Source organism: Microcebus murinus, chromosome 6 (assembly GCF_040939455.1).
Source record: "Microcebus murinus isolate Inina chromosome 6, M.murinus_Inina_mat1.0, whole genome shotgun sequence".
Taxonomy (NCBI): domain Eukaryota; kingdom Metazoa; phylum Chordata; class Mammalia; order Primates; family Cheirogaleidae; genus Microcebus; species Microcebus murinus.
In genome coordinates, this window is record NC_134109.1 from 60,364,527 (window position 1) to 60,390,967 (window position 26,441).

A 26,441-nucleotide genomic window follows, 5' to 3' on the forward strand; every position below is an offset into this window, starting at 1 on the left:
GTGGGACATTGTTGACCAGCTGAGAAGTCGCCTCTTCTCCCATCTTGCAGAGACAACAGGTCCAGCCTGTAAGTGGTTAAGTAAATAGCAAGACCTCAAGCTAGAGCAGGGCGCTCGGTCCTTTGCTGGTCTGTGGTGGAACAAAATGAGAAATTGAGAGCAGTTATTTAGAAACTTTTATCACAATATGATAGAATAATTGTATCCTTTTGAATCTAATAACAAAATGTTGAGCTTGTATTTTGTATGCCTTTTATTTTTAGTTCTTTTTAAATAATTCATTTTTATTTATTTTATAAAGGTTATATTTCTTAATGGATTGGGAATTACAGAAAAAATAAAGCTGGTCTTTCGCCACAGATTATTTGAGAGGCACTGAGCTAGTTCCGTGGCCTCTGAAGGGCAGTTCTTGGCCCCTTCCTTCCAATGGAAATGAGGGGTGGGCTGTGGAATGAAGAGGACAGTGCCAGGGAAGGAGTCCCAGGAGGGCGAAGGGTCTCCCTCGTCTCTGGTTCCTTTTCCTTTTTCACCGAAGAGCACGTGCATCCCAGGGAAGTGCCGCACCAGTAGTCACCAGAGTTGAGAGAAGAGTGGGGGAGACTGCAGTGAAAGGAGGGCTAGAATGGCAGGGTGGCAGGAGAAACTTGCCTGACTTAAGCAAACGTCCTTCACTGTGGACCCAAAAAGCAGGTGGAGGAAGCAGCTGAGAAATGCGGGTTTGGGAGGGGAACCACAGTTCACACCTCACTAGTCTGGAATGAAGCAGAAATTATGAGTCCCACTATGTTCAAGGTGTCACATAACCTAGGAGGGGGAAAGGCTGGCTGTCGTCATCCTGTAATGCATGACTGTGCACTGACGTGTTCCCGTGGAGATGGTGATCAGAGCAACTGTCCCTTTAGAAAACACAGGGAATAGAATGCTGGACAGGTCAGTTTTAATGAGAAAAAGTGGGTCCAGAAAAGAGCTGAGCATAAGATGACCTCATTATCTATCTTAAAATGGAGAGATCCAGGCAGCTAAAAGGCAGCAGGAAGACCTCACCATCTTGACTCACAGCTGTCTCTGCTGGTCCCTCCTCTGGTTTTCTAGTAAATCATGGTGTAAGGTGATGTCCAGGTGCCCAGGGACATAGAACGAACAGCCCACTGCCCTGCTTGCCTTTGAAGCAGTCGACAGACAACCTCCTCACTATCCCATATTCCGAAGCAGTGGTAGGAAGAGATGACACCTTCCTCTTATTGACTTTCATCCAGGACTCAGTATGCCTGGACACTCTTGTTGACATTGATGTACTTGTTGACTGACAGAAGAGAATCAGGTTGGGTGGGTTCAGGCTCTTCACTATGAGAAAAGCTTTGGTGTCTTTGCTTTTGGGAAAGATAGGAAATACCCAGTCCTCTTGCTATTCTGTTAAATTAGAGGGTGGTTCCTGCATTGTAAATTCTCCTGAAATATATTTTGGCTATGACTGGGGTGATGACACATGCATGTCTCAGTGTGTCTGCCATGCAGCGTTATTATTCTGTAGTCTGAAGTGTTTGGGCTTTAGAAGAGGGTTGAGATTGGAGCTGGGTGTCATACTGGTTGGCACCACACAGAGGAAGGGCCTGCGGCACGGTGGGCTATCGTCAGGCAGAAGCAGGATTGGACACTCAGCTACCTTCCTTTTGGATACACCCAAGTTAGTGACAATGTAGTCAGAGTTGCTTACTTTTTGGGCATACTTTGCAATGTTTGGACCCAAATGCAAGTAGTTGTAAAGAGATCGACAAAGGAGGGCAAGAATAACATAAAAGCCATTCCCAACTAATGTTTTAGAAACTTGTAAAGTCAAGCAGGCACTTTCTAGGAATGAAATGCTACGAAGAGCGGGCTATGGTTCTATGTCTTTAGCTCTCCCAGTTTGCTTGGCCTGAAATACTTGGGGACAGCCTGAAATAAAATTCAACCCACTATCACTGCACCCCAAAGTTGATAATCTGATCGACTAACAAGACTGGCCCAGTGTGAAACAATGGTGATAACCAGTAGATTGTGGCAAAGATTGTAGGTTATAGAGTTGCTTCAAGATACAAGGGCTAATGTGAGTCAGAGAAGGCTCCTGGGAAAGTTGGGCTTGGACTGGCTCTGAGTCCTTCCTTCCTTTGGATTCAGATGACGTTGAGTCTTAGATTTACCAGGACTTACTTTGGGAAAGTATATATGATCCCAGAGCATCAGTATTCTCATCTATAAGATGGGGAAAATAATAACTATGTCCTAGGCTTTTTGTGAGCATTAAATGACATAAGATACCCAGTTGAATAAGTGACCATTGTGCCCACAGCTACAGGGAATTCCCTGTCTCTGGGAATGGCCCAGTTTGGACACAGCACTTAGATATGTAAGGCTGCTATTTCTCCTGGGGGCAGGGGCAATGCTATAAACAAAGCATTCATCAGTAGCTGCTTTTCCTACCTATGTACCCAGTTCCCCCACCTGGATTAAGCTACAAATATGTCTTAAACCAGAAATCCCAAGGCATAGCTTGCACCAAGAGGGATATTTTATCCAAGCACTCACTTGGCTAAAAAGACCAGCATTCTCTATCATAAAGCTGGTAAGTTTGTGAGCAGTTCAGCTGCTCCCCCTAGACTCTCCTAATTCATAAACATTTCCCAATTTTTCTATATACAAAATAGGAAGTAATAAACCCCTAGCTCTGCGCTTGAGTGCTATTCATTCTGGAAAAGCAGGCCTAGGAATTTGATACTTAAAAATCTTTTTTAGTCAGTAAGAACTTAGTCACGAGTTGAGAGGAAGTGCAGCATATGTTAGGAGCAGCGACTGGATCCAGACTGCCCGGACTCGCTTCCTGGCTCTGCCACGGACTAGCTACATTACCGTGGGCAAAGTCTTTAGCCTCTCAGTTTATTCATCTGTTAAATGGGAAAATAACTGTATACATCTCATAGGGTTGCTGTGATGAATACATTAGAGAAAATATACGTAAAGCACTTAGAGCAGTAAGTGGCTGACCTGAATGCTAAATATGTGTTAGCCATGCCTGATATCATCATGTCCTGGAGAAGTAGGGACAGGATGGGGGAAATAATAACTGTGGCCTTGAGGTGTAATCACTGACTTAATAATAACCATGGTTGCAGGCCTTGGGGGCTGCTGTGCCCCTAAGGAAGAGGGCGGCAGGAGAGCAAGCACTAGCTGGGAACAGTGGGGCTCACAGAAAAACATGCTCTTGGGAAGGTATGAGCCCAAGTGCCAAATCCTAATGAGACAGCCCAGGTTGGATCATTGACAGGAATCTGCCATCAGAGAGCCCCTTTAGACTCTGACAGTGTCCATTCTAGACTGTGGAATTCCTGGGTGCAGCCCGTCTGCCAGCCTGCCCGAGACTCCTGTCAGTGGGGATGGCAAGCGTACATAGGGCTGAGTCAGTAACAGACCCTTTGTTCTGTCTCCTGGACCTCTGGGTGCCACTGTACGGACATGTCCAGCTTGGCAGGCAGCTGGCATCTTAAGGATTCAGGGTGCTGTCAGATGGACACTCGCTAAACAGAGCCCCTCCCGGCCCCGTGGTGCGTGCGGCAGCGCACGTAGGCCTGCATACCTCACATCCCTGCCCAGGCAACTGCATCCCAACCACCCTGCCCCATTCCAAGGCAGCCGGGGCACAGTGTTTGGGGCAGAAGCCAGGTATTTTTCCTCCTTTAATCTCTTTTGATTCCACAAGTATTTTATTCTAAGCTTAGGTTCTAACTGCAATGCCCAATATGGAAAAACAAACCCGAAAAGCAGGAACTAAGCTGTGTCTGCTCATGGTGCTGCCTTTGGAGGCTCTGAAATGAAGCCAAAAGGCACAGCCCCTGCCCTCCGGGACAGAAAAGCTACAAGAAGTATGTCCTTCTTTCCCCACCCCTGCTGCCTGCCGTGTGAGCAGGTTGCACATACCCACCTATTAGCGCTGCACTGTCTGGTCTGATGTTCAGATCTATATTTAAAGACTACTGTGGGATTCAGAGTCCAAGCGTGTAAAGTGCATGTCTGGGCTTGGTCTCTTGGCGAGGGTCCAGGGTTTGTAGCCTACCCAGCTGGTCCTCAAAGCTGGCCTCTTGCATAGAAGTGATCCCATGTACTCCTGAGGACAGACAGTTTATGATCACTCACCCTGGTTTGGGAAGTCTCCTTGTATAAGTTCTCTGATCTCAGCAGAGAGAACAGTGGTTGAATGCTAACAGTTGGTAGGTACCATTTATTGAACATTTGCTCTGCACCAGGCAGTGCGCTAAGGCTATTTTACATAGCAGTTTCCTACATGCCCCCACCTGCCACCAGCACTCCCAAGGAGATAGTGTAATCAACTCTGCTTTGCAAATGAGGACACGGAGATGCAGTGACGTGAGGTGACTTGCTCAAGATCACCCAGGTAGGAAGTGGTAACGCCAGTGTTGGAATGAGGCAGTCTGATCTGAAGCATGTTTCTAACCATCATAGCACCCACTTCTGTGGCATCTCTCTGCTTATGTCTCTCCAAAGGTTAGACCAACGCCTGGGAATTGTCACCCTCACTGTCATCAGCAGTCTCATCAGCCAGCAGGTGCTGGAAGCCTCCAAAGTTGGCTTTTTTGGCTAATTTGCTATATCCTTGATGCTCTAACATCAAGAATAATACAAAAATCAAGTTATTTCCTCATTGATTTCTATTACTTTGATTGAAGAAATATCTAGTGAGCGTTTGGTTTGTGTCAGGCATTATACTAGTGCCAGCAAAGGGGGCTGCTATGAGGTAGTTGCTTTCAAAGAGTTTATACCCTAGAAAGAGAAAATCTCCCCCTATTCCCAAGATGGCCCGATAGGCCCTGCCTTCCTCATCGGTCTCAATGCTTCCCATTTCCGCTCCTTTGTCTCAGGCTCCTTCCAGCCCTTCTGTCAGCGGAGCTTCCCACTACCTACTTCCCACCACCCCTTCTGTGCCCGCAGCCTGAAATACTCCACACCTTTGCCCGGTCGGCTTCCCCTCAGCCTGCAGGTCTCAGCTCAAATCTGGCTCCTTCGGGGGAGTCTCTGTCAACCCTATCCATTCGGTGAGGTTCCCCCATCACATCTCTTCATAGCTCCCTCTACTTTAAATTTCTGGGATTATTAATTAGAGTGGAGTGGAATTGTGTGATTTATTCTTGATTTGATTAATCCACCAGCCTCCACCAGCTCCCTGAGGGCATCGGGAATGCTTCTGTATTCACCACTGTAGTCCCAGCACATAATAGGTGTTTGCTAAATACCCTTGAGTGAAGAAAGATTACAAATTATTCATTAAAGCAAAAACTGGGGTATGTTAGTCTCCAGTCCTCCAAGAAGCAGACATCAAGGCAGGGTTAAATGTGCCAGGATTTTGTTAGGGGAAAGGCCTATTAGAAAAAACGGCGAGGGTAGTGAGAGGATGCTGGGAGAGTCGGGGTGGGGCAGGTCTGATCCTAGAGAGGAGAAGAGAAGGAAAGAAGGAAGGAAAAGGAAAGGGAAGGCAAGGGAAGGGAAGGGGTAAGGGAAGATGGAAGGGAAAGGGGAAGGGAAGGGGGAAGGAAAGGGAGAAGGGAGGGGGAAAAGGAGGAGGAAGGGAAGGAGGCAGGAATATACTATATATTCCTCTGGCAGGCTGAGGAAAGTTCAGCAAGGACATCAGGACTTTAGGCCAGCTAAAGTGGACTGACTGTTGGGGGGTCTTCTGTCTCCAGGAGCAGCTCCTGGCAGGGTCCCTGCCGTACTGACTCATTGGCTGGGAGCAGAGTGGTGGTGGCGGTGACCCAGCAGTTCCAAATGCTGCAGCTGGGCCCCCGCACCCCAACATGCTCCCTTTGGAGGGGAGGCTGTGGGCCCACAGCCCATCTCCCAGCTGCCATGTGGGGGTTCTGAGGCCACAGGATGTGACTTCTGGTTTATAGCAAGGAGAAAAATGACCAAAGGTCTGTCTTCCATAAAAGGGCAGGAGATCTTAATTTTGAGGCTCAGCAAGTTGTTGAACACAGACCATTCTTTGACACTGCGGAAGACACTACAGGTTGAGTACAAATGGGCTGTCCTCAGGAAGCTCATAGGCTAATTAAGAGACAACGAGAACTCCCAGGTGTGCTCCTGAGCCTGCTTCCTTCCTCAGCTCTGCAATGGAGATAACTCCACCTACCTCCTGTGACATATGACAATTAGATCCCGTGACTTCTATGAATAGGGTAGGTGAGCAACAAATAGCATTTGAATATGAATTTTAAAAAATAACAATTCCTTTTCCTCTCTACCTGCTCAGCTTTTCTAGTCACTTTAACAGGGCCAGTAGTGTTTCAAGTAACTTTGGGCTTAGCAGTGCGTTTTCTTTGTAATCACCCTCATCAACAGGCCCTCGAGGCTTTTCTTTAACATCATGTTGAGTAAAAGAACCGCAGTTTGAATTATGTGATCAGCACCAAGGGGAAGATTTAGTATCCAGTTACCGGGTTTAAGGAACTGTCTGGGGAAAGACCCAGTGTTTGTGCTTAGCGAGGTGAGCTCACTGCGGGTGCTTTCTTCAGTCTTAACCCTGGGGCGGTGTTGAGGTAGTTCTCTGTCACAGCACTGTCCCCGGGACATGGCTTAGTTACAGCTCTTTCCACAGATGGAAATGCTGTCGATCCCTGAGGGAACTGGAGAGCTGGTGTAGGGTGGGCCTCCTCCCTTTCCTCAGTGCCAAGGAACGGGGCTGCGGTTTTGACCTTGGCCTTCCCCCTTCAGCAGGAAGCCCTGTTATCATATATCACACTTTCAGTATATTTGCCCCTGAAGTTAATCTTATCCTAATCTCACCTGTTGAGTTGGTCTGTCCTTTCTAGGAATTGGTTTTAATTCAACAACTATTTCCTGAGCAGTTAACTAGTCGATACAGGCCTTGGGCCTCTGTTTTTAATTCGTAGAACGAGGGTGAGGTCCGGGTAGGGCATGAAATGTGTACATGAAATGTAAACTGCTCTAAATAATAAAGTCTGTTGAAACTATATATGTACTATAAAGTCTCGTGGGAATTAAGAGGACACCGGTTTTCCAGGGTGGATAGGCAGCATTTGATCCAGGACTCAATGTTAATCGTCGGAGAAAAGGGAGAGGAAGTAGCCTGAGAAAGGGCAGGGTGCGCCTGCCATGCTCACACCTCAGCAGAGTACCTGCGATGGCTGGAAGAAGGGAAGGACCCACGGACAGATGAGAATAGAAAAATGGGGTTGTGGTTAAACTATGGCAGATCCTTGTTTGGGAGCATCACAGGTCAAGGAGAGCTGCTGATGCTTTGTAAGCAGGAGGCAAAGTTTGAGCTATTTAGGGAATAGTGTCTAGGTGAAGGACAATGTGAGACAGAGTGACGAGCGCCAGAGTGGTGCCGTAAATCAGATGAGAGAGAGAGAGAGAGAGAAAGAGATGAAAACAAGGAGCAGATGTGTGAGAAAGTGAGTGTGGGAGTGGAGAAGCGGCTTTGAAGGTGAGTCGAGGTTTGTGGAGAGAGAGAGGGGATGCCACTGGGAGGGGCAGCCCAGGAGGAGGGGCTGGGAGGCTAGGAACGGGGACCCTCGCGTAGATCCTGTTGCATGTGAGGGGCTGGCAGGATGCACATCTGCATATGGCCAACAAACACTGGAAATCCAGATCTGGAGCTCAGGAATGCAGTCAGGGCTTAAGACGAGGCTTTGGGAGTTATCATCAGAAGGATACTAGTTGAAATGGCAAGTTGCTCAGTCTCCTCAATGACCTAAAGAAATGCCTGGGTTTCTGGTTGCGTGGGTGATAGCAGGTGGACGGGTGTTTTCTGGTGCCTGGATGATCAGTCCTGATGCCACCAACACAGTCCTTGGATCCTTGAGATTCCAAGAAAAGGGTATATTAGCTCTGTCCTCCCTCACTTAGTACAGCTTCACCTCTTCTCCCTCAGTTGTCCAGCTTCTAATTCTGCAAACAACAGCTGGAGAAAGTGAGTAAGGGCCAACTCAACAGCTGTGTGTTGGGAATCAAGAAGGCATCCAGGACGAAGATACAGTCTGGCTACAGCTGCTGCCAGAACAAGTGTGTGTGTGTGTGTGTGTGTGTGTGTGTGTGTGTGTGTGTGTGTGTGTGTGAGAGAGAGAGAGAGAGAGAGAGAGAGAGAGAGAGAGAGAGAGAGAGATGGAGATGGAATGGGTAAAAATTGCTCGCAAGCTTTTTTAAGCATAGTAAAATAAATAGTATTTAAGAATAGTTTGAAATCTGTACTAAAGATTATTTCACTTTATATTTCCAAATCCTCGTGATGAGAAAATCAGAAATTTAGGATTGCAGATGCCACCCTTTGCACATGCACGCTACCCTGACCCCATGCTGGCAGTGAAGTGTGTCAGTGACTCAGGCTGTGGCTGGAAGCTGTCTCCAGGAGGGGCACAGGGATCTAAGAATATTTAAAAAGATTAAAAGACTTTTGTCACCAATCCCAGTTGAAGAAAGGCCTTTTCCTGGAAATTGATTAGGGATTTGTGTGTGTGGTTTTGTTCCTGGCCAAACAAGTCTCAAGCTAGGTAATCTGTTTCTAATCATAATTTGGATTACCCTCCAAACTAGCCAAATGTTTGTTTGTCTGCGGAGGCTGGACAAGCACCCCAGAGACTGGGACAAACCTCTACCGAGGAGCTGGGAAAGTCCCTTGCTAGTAGGCTCGTTCCAAGGTCAGCAGGTCACAACTACTGCCTCTTTGTCTGGGCAATGGCAGGAAGTGACTGTTGTGCACTGCATTCTGATTTTTTTCAGTTTGGGGTTGTCCCTTATGATCACTGTTGGTTCTCAGACAAGTAACTTGCCACCCCTCCCCTCTGCCTCCTGGGACATTTGGCAATATCTGCAGACTTTTGGTTGTCACCACTGGCGGGAGAGAGGAGTGCTACTAGCATCTAGTGGGTAGAAACTAGGGATACTGAGAAGCATCCTACGATGCACATGACAATCCACACAACAAAGGATTATCTGGCCCAAACTGTCAATTGTGTCCTGTAGTACAGCCAGTTTAACTAAAACCGTAGTCTCACCAATGTTTGTTTGTTCCTAAATAGAGAGTAGACGAGCTGGGCATGGTGGCTCATACCTGTAATCCTAGCATTCTGGGAGGCTGAGGCAGGAGGATTCCTTGAGGTCAGGAGTTCAAGAGCAGGCTGAGCAAGAGTGAGACTGTGGTCTCTACTAAAAATAGAAAAAATTAGCCAGGCATGGTAGCAAGCGCCTGTAGTTCCAGCTACTCGGGAGGCTGAGGCAGGAGGATCGCTTGAGCCCGGGAGTTTGAGGTTGCTGTGAGCTAGGCTGATGCCATGGCACTCTAGCCCGGGGAACAGAGTGAGACCCTGCCTAAATAAATAGATAGATAGATAGTTGATAAGCCTTCCTTAGGTAGATGCTGATAAACCAATTCTCCAGGGGAAAAAAGCGCCCTGATTTGTGGGCTTTGCCAATTTCCCTAATAAATACTCTCATCATATTTGATATCAGGCTGCCAAGGTGATATTCTTACCATGGGGTTGGAAAGAAACTGAAGGTTCCATTCAGGCCAGTGCCCACTGTTATAAGGCAAAGCAAGAAAGCATGGAATTCATTGGGGTGATTTTCATGCTTCCTGAAGAGAGTTGTTGAGAGTAGTTAAAAGCTCTGCCAATGTTATTTTAAAGGCAGAAAGGGAGAGGAGTGGTAGCAAGTGCCCTAGAAGGTCATAGTTGTTCAATTATCCTTCCACCAAATTAAAAATCTTATTTAAAAATTCAGGCTTTGTCATTAACTAGCTGTGTGTGCAACTCCAGAAGCTCCACTCACAGATCACAGCGAGAATGGTGTCCGGGAGTTGCGAGACAGGTGATCTTGCTTCCTGCAGTCTCTTCAAACCCTTTACAAGTCGAAGCAGATGAGGGAGGATGCCCCGCCTGACTTCTCTGTGAGGCAAACCCCGAATGACAGCTGCTTTTCTTTTAAGGAATCCTCACCAGACGTGGAAGGCAGCCCATGGGGCCAACCGTTCAGGACAGATGGGCTGACAAATGCTGTTGCCCAAGTGTCCTCCACTAGATCTGCCTGTCGTGCTCCTTCATGGCATCCTGTACTTCCAGAAGCACGTATCACAGCTCTGTAATGGTGCAGCTATTTGCCTGATTGCCGTGTGTCTGCCTCTAGACTGTGACTCCAAGAAGGCATGGCCCGTGTTTATTTTGTTCATTGCTGTGTGTCCAGCACAAAGCCTGACACCCGCTAGGTGCTCAATAACCATTAGTAGGATGGATGAATGAAAGACAAGCAATGAGACATAATGCATATCCAAGTGGCTAGAAGAACACCCAGAAGACCAAAAGGCAAGGCTGATCTTAAAGTTCTGCTCCCCTTCCCTGAAAAGTTGAGGACAGGAGTTCTAATAGGATACCTGAAGCAGGGCAGAAATGACATTAAATCATGCCTTTCCTAGAAAGGTAGTGGTGAGACACAGATGAGACTTTAAAACTAACAGATCACAGCTGATGGAGTGAAAATCTGCTTTCCAGAATATGCTGCTTACTGTGGAGGACAACAGCCTGCAGGCATACTTCGTCTAACTGCCCCTTGCGGATACTGCTATTACCAGTTGAAGGTTTGTGGCAAACTTCTGTTGAGTAAGTCTACGGCACCATTTTTCAAACAGCATGTGCTCACTTTGTGTCTCTGTTACGTTTTGGTAATTCTGGCAATATTTGAAACTTTTTTCACTGTTATTATCTGTTATGGTCATCTGTGATCCGTGATATTTGATGCTACTATTGTATAATAATTGTTTTAGGATACCACGAACCACACCCAAAGAAGACAGCAAACTTAATAAATGTGTGTGTTCTGACTGTCCCACCGACCAGCTGTTCCCCCCTTTCTCTCCTTCTCCTTGGGCCTCCCTATTCCCTGAGACCAGCAATATACAAATTAGGCCAATTAATAACCCTACAGTGGCCTCTAAGTGTTCAAGTGAAAGAAAGAGTCATATGGCTCTCACTTGAAATCAAAAGCTAGAAATGATGAGGCTTAGTGAGGAAGGCATGTCAACAGCCAAGACAGGCCAAAAGATAGGCCTCTTGTACCAAACAGCCAAGTTGTGAATGCATACAGAAAGTGTTTGAAGGAAATTAAAAGTGCCACTTCAGTGAACACACAAATGAGAATAAAGCAAAAGAGCCTTATTGCTGATAGGGAGAAAGTTTGGTCTGGATAGAAGATCCAACCAGTCAGAACAGTCCCTTAAGCAAAAGCCTAGTCCAGACCAAGGCCTTAACTCCCTTCAGTTCTACGAAGGCTAAGAGAGATGAGGAAGCTGCAGAAGAAAAGTTGGAATCTAGCAGAGGTTGACACATGATGTTTAAGGAAAGAAGCCATCTCTACAACAAGAAAAAGTACAAAGTGAAGCCACAAGTGCTAATGGAGAAGCTACGGCAAGTTATCCAGAAGATCTAGCTAAGATCATTGATGAAGGTGGATACACCAAACAACAGATTTTCAATGTTGATGAAACAGCCTTATTGGTGAAGATGTCATTTAGGACTTTCATAGCTAGAGAGGAGAAGTCAATTGGCTGGCTTCAAAGGACAGGCTGACTCCCTTGTCAGGGGCTAATGCAGCTGAGGACTTTAAATTGAAGCCAGTGCTCATTTACCATTCTGTAAATCCTAGAGTCTTTAAGAATTATGCTAGATATACTCTTCCTGTGCTCTATAAATGGAACGACAAAGTCTGGATGACAGCACATCTGTTTACAGCATGGTTTGCTGAATACTTTAAGCACTCTGTGAGAACTACACAAGATGCCTTTCAAAATATTACTGTTCATTGACAAAGTACCTAGTCACTCAAGAGCGCTGATGGAAATGTACAAGGTGATTAATGTTGTTTTCATGTCTGCTAATGTAGCATCCATTCTGCAGCCCATACATCAAGGAGTAATTTAAATTTTCAAGTCTTACTATTTACGAAATACATTTTGTATGGCTGTCGCTGCCACAGATAGTGATATTCTCTTTATTGCAGTGGTCTGGAACCAAACCCACAGTATCTCTGAGGTGTGCCTGTATATGCAGTGGCTTCCTGAGCTGCCTCTGGGTGAAGGGGGATGTGAAGCCATGGGCCTCAAGGGGCTCAGGACCCTCAGAGTGTGTCTTGGAATGAAGCACAGTTCCCTCAGGGACCACCTTGAAATGGCCTGGGCTGCCCCGAAGGCAAGGCTGAGCCACTGGGGCTGGATGTTGGAATTGGAGGTAGGGCCCTTAGGAGGAAACCACAGGGAATATTGAGAGAATATTCTCCTAGGTTTCTCCATGGTATTGTTTTGACACAACACTCCAGGTAGGAGAGAAACCAAAGGGAGGGAGGTAGCACAAGGTAAGCAAAAGTTAGTTTGAGACTCAGCATCTTAGATTGCCCACGCTCATTAAGAAAATTTCCTTGGGTTTGCAGTTCACTCCAACAGGCACATTTTATTAATTTTGAAAATAACACACTTTTAAGAACCAATTTACCCAATTCTGAAATGCACAGTTCTTTATGAGAAAAATGTGGTTTGGCTAAGAGGCCTGTGTTAGTCAGGGTGTGTGTGGCTCAGAGAAGAAGGATTAATACAAGGAGGCGAGCAATGCTATGAATGGAAAGGGATTCACACTCATTTTATCAATGGCGTGCAGGAAAACTGTAGGTCTTTATTAATAATGCTTATGGTATACAGATGACATGGGCTCCACCCTTACTGTGGGCACAGGATAGGACAGGAAGAATTCCACTCCTTCGCCACCATTAAAAAAATACTCTTTCTCTCCCTCAATCCCCTCACTCTGTGTGTGTGTGTGGTTTAGTGAGGGTTGGCTTAAGGGTTACAATGGATATGCTGGTAATAGTTTTGGGAGGAAGGCATACAATTGTCTGTAGAAAGATTTTCCTCCAGCTTTTAGGAGGAAAATCCATGAGAAGAGATGACTAATTACTATTTGAAAAGTGCTCTGAGATCCTTTGATGAAGGGTAATTAGGAGTGCGAGACATAATTCCTGGCTGTGTGATTACGACATGCGACTATATGTTAGAGTGGTGCTAGACTAGACTGTTCAAATACACCCTCTCCTACATCCCCAGACAGGCAGGTGCGTGCTAGGAGGGGCAGGGAGGGAAGGAGGGCTGCAGGGGGAGAGGAGATGCTGGAGAAAGACCGTGGTATTGCATGGTAACTTAGAGGAAAGACATCACTGGGACCCTAGAGTCTGTGCACAAGTTGCACATCTGAGAGTGGAACAAGGGCCCTCCTTTGTTCCCCAATGGAGTTTCCTTCCCCAAACCTTTACAATCTGAACTCTGCTCACTTTTGGGGCAGTCTTTTGGTTCAAGTTTTACCAGCAAAGCTAATAACTACTGTATTGTCACAGTGGAAACTACGTTCAACGTTTCAAGGGAACTGCAATTTTTTTTTCTGTTGTATTGTTAATATTATTGGGATAATAATCATTCATCATTAAAATCTTTATTGTTCTCTGCATTTATGGAGCCACTCTTCTTAGAAAAAAAATCTGACATTTCTTTTTCAACAAAGTCTTATTTAGAAGGTGTGCTCTCTGTAATATTTGCTGTCTAGCTGGAGTGAGGCCACCTCTGAGACTAGCAGCAAGCCTTCGCCTACCTCAGGCACTGCCCGGGAGGCAGCAGTGTGTGCTGGTTAAACCTCAGAGTTTGCATCCAGCTTGAATGCTGAGCCTGCCACTCCCACCCACGTGACATTAGCCAAGTTATGCAACTCCTCGGAATCACAGCTTCCTCATCTGTGAAATAAGAGAGGAATAGTATCTACTTTTTTGTGTTATTGTGAGGATTAAAAGAGTAATTACATATAATGCTTATAATAAGAGGTAGAATGCAGGAAATACCAGATAAGTGCTTGCTGCTGCTTCTTTAATTATTATTATTATCTCCTAAGAAACTATAGGCTGATTTAAAGCAAATTAGTATGATTATTATCGTCATTATTATTAACAAAGTCTCCTAAAGAAACTAAGGTTGATTTTAAGCAAAATGCTCAAGTGCATAAAATTATTTCTGGTCCTCTACTTCTATTCTTAGTTTCTCTCTTTTCCTTTAGGCTGTTTGAAATTTCTGACAATTTATCATGGCTCAAGGTTTTCATGATGTTAAACACATCCTCTGTGATTGCAAACTACTTAAGGTACAGATGCATACAAAGTTCAATTCATACTTTTAAAGGAGAGAAGCTTGAAATTTTTCTTAAAAACAAATGGAATCCTACAGATTTCTAGAATTTTGAAAGTGGACCATCTAGTTCAACTCTGGTGTAGGCAAATGACTCATCCTTGGAGATGGGCATAGCTGGTTAGTCGCAGAGTGGGATTGGAATCTGGGATTAAGTTAGGTAATTAAGGACTGTGAACACATGGTACATGGTATGACTTCTTGTAAAAACTGCTTCTACTGAACTGCACTGTGACAATATGGCATCAATCTCCTGAAAAGTATGTAGTAAGATTGCTTACAAAATTATTGTATGCATTGAAGGGGGTGTTGCTGAGACTGTCATCCTAACCCTTTTTATGAACACCCTTGAGGACCATAGCAGGGATAGCTTTGCTTCTGGAACAATTGGTCTGTTTTCCTTTTAAAAATTTATATTATTTAAAAATATATATTATTAATATTATTTTGATTGAGAGATTATAGTTGTATACATAACTGATTTGTGTTCATGGGATGAACACCATGAAGTTTTGATCTAATTATGTATTGAATCTTTGCATTGGTTACTAGGAAGCTCAAGAACAAATTTACACTCTATTCCTGTGATTAAAAGCCAATAGCTACCACAAATATTAGATGACTAGTAGAGCTGAAAACTTTGTAGCTCATTTATCTGAACTTTGATCTACTAAAAAAAAAGGAGTTTGGGGGTCCTTTTCATTGCATACTTACCTTTTTCTTGGATAGTCATGATGTACACATATTAGTATTTTGAAGTTTTTAAGCCCTGTACTTGTAAAACTTGATTACAGAATCTTTTAAAAAAATTATCTCAGCACTCTCTAGCTTGATATATACATTTGGAGAAATACTACCTTTCAGTAACCTATTACTATGATCAATTCCTGATAATTGGATGCATGACAGTTCAAAGATTGGTGAACTTGCTGCTTCCTACTTCTGTGCAGAATGGAGAAAGTCCAGGCTGTGTACATGGGGCCAGATGAGGAATGTAGTCCCTTCCAGCTCTAAAATTTGATGATTCCCAATTAAAAAAAAAAAAAATGGAGAACAGTTTTCAAGAATGTCTGTTTCCTGAATTGAAAATTTAAGCTTGCTAAAATGAACACTAAAGTTAGAAATTAAAACAGTGCATACCATTTCTGGCACTGTTTATCCACATCTAATCTAAAAGATTGCTTTAAAAAATGATGTTTATAGAAACAACCCCCAGGAGTGTTTACAAAGATACATATTTTCTCTGAAAAGCATCAGAGTCAAAAGATGTAAGGTTTTCTCGAAACTCTTGTTTGTAGAATTTACAACCCCTCCTTCTTGCTTTGATAAAGGCTTGTATAATGAGGGTGATGAGACTTCATAGTGTATTATCAGGGGGCTATGCAACTAGATTTATTTCCTCAAGCATATGGCTTATTCAGAGACTACATCGTTCATTCATAGGCACTTTTGCCTGTAAGACTCCTTCCCCTCCACTCTCCATTAAAACTGAACAAGCAAAAAACAACAGCAAGGACCTCAACACACACCTTATTATGCATGGGATAATATGTACACACCCCAGCCACAGATGTATTTCCTGGGCATGAGCCTGGGGCTTGCCCTAGACAACACATCCAGCCCCTGGGGTTGTTCATCCCCTTGACCCAAGGGGAAATAGCAAAGCAGGGATACCTTCAAAGAGAAGTGACTAGCTGCTGGGAAAGGACAGGCTTTCATACCCAGGTCCTTGGGCCAGTCCAGTGTATTTAGCAGTCTGCTGCCTGTGCCCCCAGAACCTCCAGTGGCTTTCATTGCCTTTCTCCTTGTGTATGCCCTTGTGATGGGTGGGATTCCATTGTTTCTCTGGGCCACCTGTCTCTCTCATTGTATTTCTATGATGTTTTTCTCCCTAATTGACTTTTATTCTTTTAATTCAGATTGGATGTCTCCTATGTGTCAGGCATTATGTCCACAAAGTACATATGCCCCTCCTTGCCCTTGAGGAGCTCACAATATAGAAGGGCACATGGGTACTGGAAACAATTTGCATTCAATGTGACAAAGCCTCCAAAAGAGCCATGTATAAGGACCAGGGAGGCAGTAATGGAGGTGACATTTGAGTCGGGTCTTAGAGAATATGTTGGACACTGATTTTTTTCATTAAGAGAATTACTTTTTCTGTTTAATAGCAACCAACCTGCTAGAAGGGAAAGTGTAAGCAAATAACTCATTTTCGTTAACTCAGGAGACTAACAGAACCTATTAACTAAAAGCTAGACTGTTCCTTCAAGCTCAGACCTGAGTTATTTCAGTTATTGGAGGACAGTATTTCCGTCTGGAAAGTGGGCTCTCTGGAACTTACCGTCAAGTTTCCTTGATGTAAAGATGTTCTTGGGATAGTCTTTGACTTTGGAAATTCCTAGAATTAGCTTTGATTTGTGTTCAATATGCTGAATTTCCTGATCTCATGGCAGACACTGAGAAAATAAATGGCATGTTTGAATTGCTCTAAAGATGAAAATAAAGATCATTTCCAAAGAACTGGTTTTAATTTAAATTTCAGAAAAATTTTTTCAAAGCTAGAATGTGTGGGGTAGGCTGGCTCCTTGAACTTGCCATTCCTTCGAGAGCTGGCACTGAACACTGGTTAGCAGTCCTGGTGCCGGGCAGAGCTCTGTGGATTTTTTTCAAGTTACTTTTATGATACAAAACTATGGATGTCAACCATGAGGCATAATATCCATGACTTCCTTGGCTGTACAAATAGTTCTCTAATTTGATGTTAATAATAGAACATCTTTCTCTTTAGAAAATACCCTTTTTCTTTAGACTTACCACTTCAGGCATCCCCTGCCTCCCAAAAAGACCCACACCCAGTTCAATGTAATAATGACTTTTGGCTGTCTATGTTTATTATGCCCAGAGCCTGATAATATCTTTGTTTTTTGTCTCGGGTTGAGACAGTATCCACCCAGCTGATTTTCCAGCCCTCAAACTAGGACCCTTTACACCAAAAACACAGAGCTGGTGTAGCATTTGAAAGCAATGCCTATGTTTCAGTTTCCAACTTGAAACTCAGGAACTGCTATTTCCGGACTTGAGAATTTTTCTCCTCATTATCTATTGTACACACCCTCGTGCAATTTTAGTACATATCTGTCGCTCATTCTAGACCTCAAACTCCTTAAGAACAAGGAATTTATCTAGATCATTTATCTTTGTATTCCCTAATTCACTATATAAAGGAGATACTTAAGAAACATTTGTTAAATATATATTGGTGTATTTATCCTAAAAGTTCATAAATTGGACCCTCAAATGCTGGTTTCCCTGTGCAAGAAATGAAAAATAGCAAGTACCATGTATGCAAGTCTCAGAACTTGACTTCTCATATCATAATGATTAAAAAAAAACAAGGCAAACCAAGGAATCTCCTCATAAATAAACTAAGTTTGAATCCACCCCCCACACCGGCCACCAACCCTATGTGATCTAAGGATCCTGATTTCCTCTGTGCTCAAATGGTGCACTCTCCTTTAAGATCTTGTGTTTGTCATGGTTTGCCATCATCTCAAGAAAGGTGAAATCTGAGCTGCAGAGCAAGCGATCTCAGCCCTCTGTGGAAGGCCAAGGCCAAGTCGCCTCAGTATTTCTTGTCTAAAATCCCAGTAATGCGCAGCTGCCATTTACTGGGCATCTGCTGTGTGCCAGGCCTTCGTGCATGTGACCTCGGTTAATCCTCGATGCGCTCCAGTGGCCTAGAGGCGTTAAATGCCTTCCCCAAGGCCACAGAAGTAAACAGGCCTAAAACTGAACCTACGAGCAAGCCTCCGCCAGACTTGGCATTCTCCCAAAGCTCCCTGTCTCAGTGAATGAACATTTCAGCATCTCGTTCCTCAGTTGAGACACCTGCCCTCTATATTCTAACTTCCCTCCGAGTCCTGTTGACGTAATACCCACCAATCTCTAGACTGCCCCATGGGTGCCACTCCAGCCCCAGCCGCCACTGTTCCCCTAGATGACCCAGTAGTCTACCTCACTGTCCTCAAGTCTGTTTTCCACACTAAAGTTTGAGTGGTCCTCTCTAAAGTCACATATGATCATGTGATTTTCCTGCTTAAAAATCCTCCAGTGATTTTTCTGTTCACCCTTAGAATAAAGACCAAACTCCTTAGCTGGGCCTCCACCTACCCACTCCAGTCTCTGCCCACCTTTCTGGGCTTCAGCTACACCAGCTACCCCCTTAGCCGCTAGCCTCCTCGTCTGCGTTGACACCCATGCAGCAGACAGTTCTGCTCAGAAGGGTCTTCCTCAAGGGACTTTTACGACATTGTGTGCCTCTCTTTTATAGTTTTCATTTTATATTTACATGCTTAATCATTTGATTAATATCTGGCTCTCCCATTAGCCTGCAAGCTGCATGAAGGCAGGGACTGTGTCTATTTTCATTCACAAGACCCAATCCTAGAAACTGATATGTCATGAAATCTCAATAGATCTTTGTTGAATAAATTCATGCACTGCCAGCTGGGAAGTAGCAGAACAGAGATTCGAACTCACAAGGTCTCCAAATCCATGTCCAGCTTTCTCCCCCAGGTCCTCCTGTCTTCAGGGTGTGCCCAGGCCCCCAAATGGTCATTGTTATTAAATGACCTCAAAGGGAAAGGAGAGGAAGGGAGGTACCTATCCTTCCACACACAAGGGAGTGTGGCCCATGCCTCCCTCCTGGCCGGGGATGTGCAGGAAGGGGCTGTCGATTGAGCTCGTGGTCACTGAACACTCACTCTGTCCTGGCACTGTTCTGGTGCTTTACATAGATCCTCACAATTACTCTCTCTCCACAAGCCTTTAGAATTAAGCTTATTATTTAAACAGATAAGGAAAGTGTGGCACAGGCAAATAGGGTAAGTTGCTTGCCTAAAGTCACCCAGGTGCAAGCCCAAGCCATTTGTCTCATTCATCATCCCTTTGCCATCTACTCTTGGCTTACTTTGTTCAGTTTTGTTTTTCCTGACTCCCTCTCTGATCTTAGCTTCTGTTCTTTTCCTTTTCAACCTGCACTCATCTCTTCTTCATTACCTCTCACCTTGCCACCCTCCCTCTCTCCCTTCTGCTATTCTCCCTCCCTCTGTCCTTTCCAACTCCATTAGGGAAGAGACCCATGAGATTATTTACCTGAAATTTATATTTTAGGCAGCTTTCTACCAGCAACCAGGAGCTTCCTGAAATCGTCGCTACTTTACAGAACAAAATACAAATTAGAATTATAAATCTCTAAGGTTGTGTGCTCTCACTTTTCTGATTGGGTAAGAGACAGTTTTAAAATCACCTCTGACTTTGAGCTTTGAATTTGGACTGTTAAAGGCAGTAAAAGTGGTAGAAAGAAAGGTAAATGCATTTCAACCCCCCATTTTCCCTGTGAGAAGACCACTGCAAATTGTGGAGATGCTTCTCAAATACAATTAGATTCCCCTGCTGCCTGCCGATTCCCTCCACATTGCATCTCTCTTCTTGAAATCGCTGAAGCCTCTCTCGGGACACTAGGTAATCTGAAGAAAGAATAGAGCGTTCAGGCAACACAAGTTCTACAGAGAACTAAGGCATGCTGATTTGCATTTCTGGGTCAGCATGATTTCATTTTCGTTTAACCCTTGTACTGACCCTTGTTTTTCTACACACTGGCTCTATCTGCCATCTGCGAGCGTGCAAAGTGCTCAACTTGTAGAAGGTGTCCCCCAGCAACCTGAAGCCTGCAAACCACCCTGACGCTGCTCTGCAAGTTTCCCAGAATCACTAAGGGGTTATCAGTGAGGAATTGGCCAACATTTTGTGTCTCTGAATGTAGATTTTGTTCACATTGAATAAAGTGATTTTGTGTGTTAATGGAAAATAAAATGAATGTTAAAAATTATGTATTCAGATGTGCTCATGGCAGCCAGAGTTTTATACGTCCTGCGTGGTTGTTCATCTTTAATGTAATGAGAATGGTAATGGAGAACAATGGATGTCACATGCTCTTTCTTTTTGATATGAATCATGTTGGGAATTCCATGAAGACCTACATATATACCTTCCTAAAAAAAAACAAAACAAAAATGATATCTCAATTTGAATCAATACCTTTTTGAAGGGTGTGTGTGTGTGTGTGTGTGTGTGTGTGTATAAACTTGAAGCAATTTATATTAGCAGTACCATTGCAGTTATTTTTATATATTAATACATTCCCCATTAGGTATTATTATTTTAAAAGTTTTCCAACTTGACAAGTGAAACTGGTATCTCATACTTGTTATAATTTGTACTCCTTAAGATTCTCAATAAAATTAAACGTTCTTGCAAATGATTATTGGCCATTTTTAAATTATTTATGTCCTTTGACCATTTTTATTGTTTATCTTTCCATTAATTTGTAAGATTTTAAAAAATAAGACCATTAATTCTCTGTCATCTTTTTTATTTGAGTTAAAACAACTGTACTGGAATAAAAGTGATGCATTTTTTCTTAAAAGATCAATTCAGCTAAAATTAATTATAGACACAAAGCATACCCTGCACACACCTGGTGTGTGTATGGGTTTGTTAACTTATTGTATACCCCAGTCGTTTTCCAGCAAATACTTCCAAATCAGAAGCCAGATAGCATGATCTTTATAAGCAATTGTGGTTTTATTTTGAGATAATTAAGTAAAGGAAAATTATAGTTTTTGAGTACTAGCCAATCTTATATTTATAATATCCATTTCCAAAGAATCTTAATTCAAAATATTTTTAAAGGTCAATTTATGTTTTCTTTTAATTCAACTGCTTCATGAGCAGTGTACCCTTTTCTCTATTTTAGCAGTAATCTAAATTTGGATAAACACAGATAGGAATTTGGAACTCCAAGATCGACAAAAGGAATTCCAAAGATTGGATGATCTGCTAAACTGGATACTTGAATAGATTTTGATGTTTGATGATACCATATTCCTTTCTCTCTCGTTCTTACTAATTGGCTACACGATCTTAAATGAATCTCTCCCTCTTTGCTTCTACGCGGAAGTAATAACAGCGCTTCTACCTGCCTGAGACAAGGGATTGGGGCTGGTGATGGTATGTTTGAACTGCCAATGAGATAGATCTCTTAAGTATGCAAGTATTTTCCAAAGGAAAATGTTTACCCATTTCAAAGTATATTTTTTTCCTGCTGCTTAAAAATATAGTTGTGCTTAGGTGTGCACACATGCATGTGTATATGTTTGCACATACATTTTGTTGCCTATTTAGAATCACTTACAACTAAAAACATTTTTTCAGTTTATCTTTCAGAATTGTAAAATGTACATGTAATCTTAAACAGTTCTAATAAGATTGCTTTTTCAAATCACTGGCAGTAACTCCTTTTATGAACTAATGGAGATAATGATGGCCACATCTTAACCCCAAGAGTAATTAAATGGTTCTGTCAAGTTTTCCCCGTCTAGGAAAGGGAGCAACACCATCACTTGTTTCCAGATTGTGGGGAGGGAACAACGGTAATACTTTAAGTGGTGAAGTTGGCATTTCCCATCTGTTGTATCTCAAATACAGGATTTCTTCTCTCTACCAATCAGAAATATAAAATCTCCGCCAATAGTTTGACCATCTGGATTTCCCGTTATGCCCTGTTTTCACACCTGGAGATTCAGAGCAGGTCTTTGATGGATGTTTTTCAAAACTGCCTTATAAAAATCAAAGGACAGGTGAACAATATTTTTCCAAAATGGTAAACAGTAGAACCAACATTCATAACTTTTGTTGCTGCTTTTAGAATTGTTAATAATCTTAGCCTCTGGGGTTTTGTCAAAAGTGCTCTTTTTTCTTTGAAGCAAGCTACTGCATTCTCACTAGCTGCTTCCATTTAACAATGTCAGAGCTGAGATTAAAGCAGTGGGCGAGAGTAGGCCCAAGAAGTCCAATATTAAGCACAGTGAATTCCATCCATATTCAACTTTAATTAAAATATCTACATGCTCAGGGTTTGCCTTCTCTTAGGTAGCCAAATACTACCGAGGTTTTGTCAGCTGGCAGACTCTGCTAATTGAATAGTCATTTAAAATACCACTTTGAAGCTGTCCAAGGGCAACACATTATTCTGAATTATTACTAAATTGGCCATTCCGCAGACTGATCTGCCTTCAATGTGGTAGGCCCCAAATTTCCTTTATTCCTTAGTCACTCCTCAAGCAGCAATTTGCCTACTTTTGCTCTTACCTAATTTTAAGAGGAATGACAGACAAACCATTAAGCTTTGGTTTCTCTCTAGATCCTATCAGTTTCCTCAAACACAGTAATCCCCTCTGTCAGCCCCTGGTGTGCTGCCGGGGATTACTGGGCCCCACTGGCCAGCTGCTGCCTCTCCCCTGCAGAGCTATTTGCTTTTAGAGAGTAAGGAACTAATTCTTCCAAGTGTCACACCCTTGGAGACCCTTTAGCAAGAACAACAGTGTGGAAACAGGAGCTCTCATTGCTTTCCTGCATCAGACAAAAGGACCTAGTCACTTACATATCACATTTTAACTTCTTTTTTAGTTCAGATGAGGGAGCAGGTGCAATCTTGTGGCAAAATGAAGCTGACCCTTGCTAGGCTCTTATTGTCTGCTAACTCTGCCCCAGCAAGGCAGGGCCTTTTCAGTAATAATTAATACGTTTGAAAGCTTCAGGGCACGGGGAGATGATTAAATTCAAGATTGTGACCATTCACTCTGAATCATGTAGCATTACTAATAAATGTGATTAGAAGAACTTTCATCTATTAAGAATGTGGTATTTGCAACACGTTGCTGCCTCGTTGGTAAGTTTACTTCCTCCTTTCTTTGTAAAGCTTCATAGTAGCCCGGTGTGAAACTGGAACTCAGTGTGGGAAAAGAGGACGGGTGGAGGAACGGTCATGTTATTAAGTTATTGCAAATATAGTGACTGGTGATTTCACACGTACGCATTCCACATTACAGGAAGTTCACACGTCTAAGAAAACCATCCCCTGTTGGCCCCTCACCACCAAACTTTCCATTGCTTACCCCTAAAACCCCAGCTTCCAAAATGCTTGCTGATTTTGTCATGTCAAGCATTTTTTGTATAGTAAAGGAAGAATGAGGTCATTTGAATTTCAAGAATAAAAAAGCAATCTACATGAATCAAGCAAATCTAAAGGACAAAAGAGAATTTTGTTTGAGTCATTTGCAGATTATAATTATGTTCCCCCTGCACTCCACAATGCTGCTTTGAGATTGCTTTTTCTGTTTCTTCAATGAAACCAAAACAATGCCAGTAAAGGCACAGAAAATGTCACCAACTTCATTGGTTCACTGTTGCCCATTCCTTCTCATTTCTTTTCCTTTTTTATATATAAAATTGTTTCTTATTTTTCTATTATAACAAGTAATCTCTAAGTAAAAGCTTATAAAATTCAAATACTCTAAAGGCATATAAATTAAAAACCATGCACTCCTTCCCCAGTCCTGCTTCCCTCCCTGGAGTAAACTCTATTATAATCTTTTGATGTGTGTTCTTCCAGCCACATTTACTTTTTACATGTTTGTATAGCCAGAATTTGTTAGGGCTCCTATGAATCCTTGATAAACATAGTAAAAAAAACACAGGCAAGGAAGGAACTGACTAACAACAGGCACGTTTCCAAAAAGTGCACAAAGTAAAGGGGAAGGGAGGACAGAGTGGAACTAGGGCAGAGAGATGAGAAGAGCTGCCTCTGCCTTTCTCCCCCCCGTGGGAGTCAGCGTCTTGAGGGGAGGGCTCTGTCTTGATCATCTTTATAAATTTATCAGATTAGAAAAATGCTTCCTAAGTAGGTGGTGCTGAATGAATGAATAAGAATGAAGAAAAAGAACTAACTGGTTAGGGTTAGGCAGAGGTCACGGAAATAATTTTAGGCTCCTTTAGTTTAGCAAAGGCTTCCTCTGCTTGTATTTTGTTCACTACCTTTGGTTTTCAATCAGCAAGCACATGCTACTTTGGGATTTAGCATCACAGGTAGTTGCTGCTAAATTGAACTACTCCTCAAAAACCCTTCTGGAGGGAATCCATACTTAGAAGAGGAAGGTTGTTTTTCTTCTTCTTTCAGCATATTATGGGGGTACAAATGTTTAGGTTACATGTGTTGCCTTTTCCACTCCCCCCCCCCAGTCCCCTGAGTCAGAGCTTCAAGCATGTCCATCCCCCAGACAGTGTGCATCGCACTTATTATGTATGTATATACCCATCCCCTCCTTCCCCCTCCCATCTACCCAATGCCAGATAAATGTTATTCCTATATGTCCACTTAGGTGTTGATCAGTTAATACCAATTTGCTGGTGAGTACTTGTGGTGCTTATTTTTCCATTAGAAGAGTAAGTTTTGAATCATCTTCACCATGAGCTCACTGGTGGATAGATAGTACTAGAAAGGTCATTAAGACTCAAAGTAGCTTCTAGGCCCACTACTTCCTTTTGGAAAAAAGGGACCACAGGGAATTCTCTAGGCTTGGATACCCACCTCCCCCACCAGTTTGGTGACAAATGGTTTAGCCAGGAATCAACACCTGACCAAAAGTCATATTGCTTTAGGCTCTTTAGCCCCCTGCAATGACGTGGCCTGGGGTGGCACTGGATAGAAACCATCTCAACCAAAGTCTCTCTCCTGGGGAGTTTGAACTCAAGACAGATGACTAGAGAGACCCAGAAATAGAGAAAAGCAGACAGACTGACAAACAGAAGGGAGTCTAGTGTTGACACAGAAACTGGGAGGCGGGGAAAGAGAAGGCAGGGAGCAGACACTATGAAGCAATAGGTAACTTCAGTAAACAGACACTACAAAAGAAGGTGTGGAAAGCCATTAGGTAGTAGAAGATTAACAAGAAGAAGCAAGTAAAGAAAGGAATAGGGTGCAAGGCAGGAGATGCTTCAGGACTGGCAGGCTGCAGCTCTAAGTCAGAACCTCGTTCTAGTTCTCCACAGGCCTGGCATGTACCCTGAAAACTGGTTACTTTGCTTCCTCAACCCTCCCCAGTATCCCTATCTTGAGATAAATGAAGAATTCTCCATATTTTGCAACTTGAAAAATCCCCATTTGCAAAAAGAGCAGGTTGTCACGAGCATCCCATCTGGTGCAGTTTGAGAGAGGTCATACGAAGACAAACAGGGGACCTGGGGACGGCTTTGCTAGGGTTACCACAATTCGAGGCCTTGTTTTCTGCATTATAGTTCTCGAAATTTTATTTCATCTGTACAGCCAGTGTTGACTTACCCCACCAGGAGATTTATAGACCATCTAATATGCAGATTTATAATATGAGGTAGAACTTTCTAGAGATAGAGATCTCTTTTTGTTGTTTTTGACTCAGTGGAACATCTTCTCCTTATCCAAACCCTCTTAGAGAATCTTTATCCTTTTCTCTGAGCACTACTTTTCTTCTTCCTCTTTAGAATCATAAATGTATACTTCTGTGCCTGGATTCAGAAAAAGAAAAAAAAAAAATAGAATCATAAATGTACATGATCTTTGTTTGTCCTTCATCTGTCTTTCTCTCTCCTCGCCCTCCATGCGAACGCCCTCCACTGCGATGGTTCAACTCTACCCAGATGACTCCTCTCCACTCTAACACCTTTCCATATTTCCAAATTTCTATGGGACACCTTCACCTGAAAATCTCACCAGCCTCTCAAATTCAGAGTTCAAAATGGAGATTATTTTCTCCCCCCCACCCAAATTCTTCCTCCAATGTTCCTACCACTTCTCTAAAGCAGAACCTCAGTAAGCAAGGTTCAAAGCTCAGAATCGTTTTTACTTCTTTTGTTCTTTCCCTCCCACCCCATAGCTATGATTGCAAAGTCCAAGCAATGCCACCTATGTAATACCAATTTCATTCGCCCCCCTCTATAGTCATTATTAAATGCTGTATAACAAACTACGCCAATGTTTAGCAATAACAGCATAATTATTATTTTATACAGTTTCCAAAGGTTAAAAATCTGGGAGTGGCTTAGCTTAGCTGGTTGCAGGCAAGCTGTTATCTAGAGCTGCAGTTATCTCAAAGCTTGATTAGGGCTGGAGAGCTCACGTTTAAGATCACTCCTGTGGTTGTTAGCAGGTCTCAGCTCCTTGCTGGCTCTTTGCTGGAGGCTTCAGTTCCTCACCACAGCCTCTCCATAGGACTGCTCAGAACTTAACAGCTTC

General features: G+C 43.2%; 1 long non-coding RNA gene across 1 annotated transcript; it reads right to left on the minus strand.

Annotated features, from left to right (window-relative positions):
* Positions 1–26,441, minus strand: LOC142871384 (uncharacterized). The gene is made up of 3 exons (XR_012919635.1): positions 26,326–26,441; positions 9,119–9,213; positions 1–130 (listed from the first exon to the last, which is right to left on the minus strand). It is a non-coding gene; the product is annotated as an uncharacterized LOC142871384 (long non-coding RNA).